Source organism: Penaeus japonicus, unplaced genomic scaffold (assembly GCF_977035675.1).
Source record: "Penaeus japonicus unplaced genomic scaffold, GWHDUDI00000001_assembly GWHDUDI00000043, whole genome shotgun sequence".
NCBI lineage: Eukaryota > Metazoa > Arthropoda > Malacostraca > Decapoda > Penaeidae > Penaeus > Penaeus japonicus.
This window is the reverse complement of record NW_028234445.1, coordinates 3,398,656-3,403,290: the sequence shown is the minus strand read 5'-3', so window position 1 is coordinate 3,403,290 and position 4,635 is coordinate 3,398,656.

The window sequence follows — 4,635 nt, the reverse complement described above, 5'->3', positions numbered from 1 at the left end:
CTTTTTCCTTTAATATAACAAAAATCAATGCATTTAACTGTAATCCTTTTCGTTATCAGAATGGCTCTAACCTGTATTTCAAGCATTTTCGGGTTTTTTTCAGGATCGTCATTTTTTTTTTTTGCACCTTTTTTCTCGCAATTGCTTTTTTCTTTAATATAGCAAAAATCAGTGCATTTAACTGTAATCCGTTTCGTTATCAGAATGGCTCTAACGTGTATTTTAAGCATTTTCGTTTTTTTTTCAGGATCGTCATTTTTTTTTCCTTGCACCTTTTTTCTCGCAATTCCTTTTTCCTTTAATATAACGAAAATCAGCGCATTTAACTGTAATCTGTTTCGTAATCAAAATGCCTCTAACGTGTATTTGGAGCATTTTCGTTTTTTTCAGGATCGTGATTTTTTTTTCTTGCAACTTTTTTCTCGCAATTGCTTTTTTCCTTTAATATAACGAAAATCAGATCATTTAACTCGAATCCGTTTCGTTATCAGAATCCCTCTAACGTCTATTTTCAGCATTTTCGTTTCTTTTTCAGGATCGTCATTTTCTCTTCTTGCACCTTTTTTCTCGCAATTGCTTTTTCCTTTAATATAACAAAAATCAGTGCATTTAACTGTAATCTGTTTTGTTATCAGAATGCCTCTTACGTGAATTTTAAGCATTTCTGTTTTTTTTTTCAGGATCGTCATTTTTTTTCTTGCACCTTTTTTCTCGCAATTGCTTTTTCCTTTAATATAACGAAAATCAGCGCATTTAACTGTAATCTGTTTCGTTATCAGAATGCCTCTAATGTTTATTTTAAGCATTTTCCGTTTTTTTTCAGGATCGTCATTTTTTTTTCTTGCACCTTTTTTCTCGCAATTGCCTTTTCCTTTAATATAACGAAAATCAGCGCAATTAACTGTAATCTGCTTTGTTATCAGAATGCCTCTAACGTGTATTTTAAGCATTTTAGGATTTTTTTCAGGATCGTCATTTTTTTTTTTTGCACTTTTTTTTTCTCGCCATTGCTTTTTCTTCTAATATAACGAAAATCAGCGCATTTAACTGTAATCCGTTTCGTTATCAGAATGCCTGTATCGTGAATTTTAAGCATTCTTATTTTTTTCAGGATCGTCATATTTCATTTTTCTTGCACCTTTTTTCTCGCAATTGCTTTTTCCTTTAATGCAACAAAAGTCAGCGCATTTAACTGTAATTCGTTTCGTTATCAGAATGCCTCTAACGTGTATTTTAAGCATTTTTTTTTTCAGGATCGTCATTTTCTTTTTTCTTGCACCTTTTTTCTCGCAATTGCTTTTTCCTTTAATATAACAAAAATCAGTGCATTTAACTGTAATCCGTTTCGTTATCAGAATGGCTCTAACGTGTATTTTAAGCATTTTCGGTTTTTTTTCAGGATCGTCATTTTTTTTTTCTTGCACCTTTTTTCTCGCAATTGCTTTTTCCTTTAATATAACGAAAATCAGCGCATTTAACTGTAATCCGTTTCGTTATCAGAATGCCTCTAACGTGTATTTTAAGCATTTTCGGGTTTTTTTCAGGATCGTCATTTTTTTTTCTTGCACCCTTTTTCTTGCAATTGCTTTTTTCTTTAATATAATGAAAATCAGCGCATTTAACTGTAATCCGTTTCGTTATCAGAATGCCTCTAATGTTTATTTTAAGCATTTTCCGTTTTTTTTTTCAGGATCGTCATTTTTTTTTTCTTGCACCTTTTTTCTCGCAATTGCTTTTTCCTTTAATATAACGAAAATCAGCGCATTTAACTGTAATCCGTTTCGTTATCAGAATGCCTGTATCGTGAATTTTAAGCATTCTTATTTTTTTCAGGATCGTCATTTTCTTTTTTCTTGCACCTTTTTTCTCGTAATTGCTTTTTTCTTTAATATAACAAAAATCAGAGCATTTAACTGTAATCCGTTTCGTTATCAGAATGGCTCTAACGTGTATTTTCAGCATTTTCGTTTTTTTTCAGGATCGTCATTTTTTTTTCTTGCACTTTTTTTCTCGAAATTGCTTTTTCCTTAAATAAAACGGTAATCAGCGCATTTAACTGTAATTCGTTTCGTTATCAGAATGCCTCTACCGTGTATTTTAAGCATTTTTGTTTTTTTTTCAAGATCGTCATTTTTTTTTCTTCCACCTTATTTCTCGCAATTGCTTTTTCCTTTAATATAACGAAAATCAGCGCTTTTAACTGTAATCCGTTTCGTTATCAGAATGCCTCTAACGTGTATTTTAAGCATTTTCTGGGTTTTTTTTCAGGATCGTCATATTTCATTTTTCTTGCACCTTTTTTCTCGCAATTGCTTTTTCCTTTAATACAACAAAAGTCAGCGCATTGAACTGTAATTCGTTTCATTATCAGAATGCCTCTAACGTGTATTTTAAGCATTTTTTTTTTCAGGATCGTCATTTTCTTTTTTCTTGCACCTTTTTTCTCGCAATTGCTTTTTCCTTTAATATAACAAAAATCAGTGCATTTAACTGTAATCCGTTTCGTTATCAGAAGAGCTCTAACGTGTATTTTAAGGATTTTCGGGTTTTTTCAGTATCGCCATTTTTTTCTTCTTGCACCTTTTTTCTCGCAATTGCTTTTTCCTTTAATATAACGAAAATCGGCGCATTTAACTGTAACCCGTTTCTTTAACAGAATGCCTCTACGTGTATTTTAAGCATTTTCGGGATTTTTTCAGGATCGTCATTTTTTTTTCTTGCACCCTTTTTCTCGCAATTGCATTTTTCTTTAATATAATGAAAATCAGCGCATTTAACTGTAATCTGTTTCGTTATCAGAATAGTTCTATCGTTTATCTTAAGTATTTTCTGTTTTTTTCATGATCGTCATCTTTTTTTTCTTGCACCTTTTTTCTCACAATTGCTTTTTTCTTTAATATAACAAAAATCAGGGGAGTTATCTGTAACCCGTTTCGTTATCAGAATACCTCTAACGAGTATTTTAAGCATTTTCAGTTTTTTTTTCAGGATAGTCATTTTTTTTTCTTGCACCTTTTTTCTCGCAATTGCTTTTTCCTTTAATATAACAGAAATCAATGAATTGAACTGTAATCCGTTTCGTTATCGGAATGGCTCTAACGGTTATTTTAAGCATTTTTGGATTTTTTTCAGGATCGTCCTTTTTTTCTTGCACCTTTTTTCTCGCAATTGCTTTTTCCTTTAATATAACGAAAATCAGCGCATTAAACTGTAATCCGTTTCGTTATCAGAATGGCCCTAACGTGTATTTTAAGCATTTTTTTTTTTTCATGATCATCATTTTTTTTTTTCTTGCACATCTTTTCTCGCAATATCATTTTCCTTTAATATAACTAAAATCAGCGCATTTAACTGTAATCTGTTTCGTTATCAGAATGCCTGTAACGTGTATTTTAAGCATTTTTTTTCAGGATCGTCATTTTTTTTCTTGCACCTTTTTACTCGCAATTGCTTTTTCCTTTAATATAACAAAAATCAGTGCATTTAACTGTAATTCGTTTCGTTATCAGAATGCCTCTAACGTATATTTTCAGAATTTGCGTTTTTTTCAGGATCGTCATTTTTTTTTTCTTGAATATTTTTTCTCACAATTTATTTTTCCTTTAATATAACAAATATTAGTGCATTTAACTGCAATACGTTTCGATATGAGAATGGTTCTAATGTGTATTTTAAGCAGTTTCGGGTTTTTTTTTCTTGAATATTTTTTCTCACAATTGTTTTTTTTCCTTTAATATAACAAATATTAGTGCATTTAACTGTAATCCGTTTCGTAATCAGAATGCCGCTAACGTGTATTTTAAGCATTTTCGAGTTTTTTTCAGGATCGTCATTTTTTTGTTGCACCTTTTTCTCGCAATTGCTTTTTTTTTATATAACAAAAATCAGTGCATTCAACCTTAATCCGTTTCGTTATCAGAATGGCTCTAAAGTGTATTTTAAGCATTTTCGTTTTTTTTTCAGGATCGTCATTTTTTTTTTCTTGCACCTTTTTTCTCGCAATTTCTTTTTCCTTTAATATAAAGAAAATTAGAGCATTTAACTGTAATCTGTTTCGTTATCAGAATGCATCTAACGTGTATTTTAAGTATTTTCGGGTTATTTTCAGGTCATCATTATTTTTTCTTGCACCTTTTTTCTCGCAATTGCTTTTTCCTATAATATAATGAAAATCAGTGCATTTAACTGTAATCCGTTTCGTTATCAGAATGCCTCTAACGTGTATTTTGAGCATTTTCGGTTTTTTTTTCAGGATCGTCATTTTTTTTTTCTTTCACCTTTTTTTTCTCGCAATTGCTTTTTCTTTTAATATAACGAAAATCAGTGCATTTAACTGTAATCCGTTTCGTTATCAGAATGTGTATTTTAAGCATTTTCGGTTTTTTTCAGGATTGTCGTTTTTTTTCCTTTAATATAACTAAAATCGGCGCATTTATCGTGTCTCTAACTTGTATTTACACGTTAGAGGCATTCTAATAACGAAACGGATTACAGTTAAATGCGCTGATTTTCGTTATATTAAAGGAAAAGACAATTGCGAGAAAAAAGGTGCAAGGAACAAAAAAATGACGATTTTGAAAAAAAAAACGAAAATGCTTAAAATACACGTTAGAGCCATTCTGATAACGAAACGGA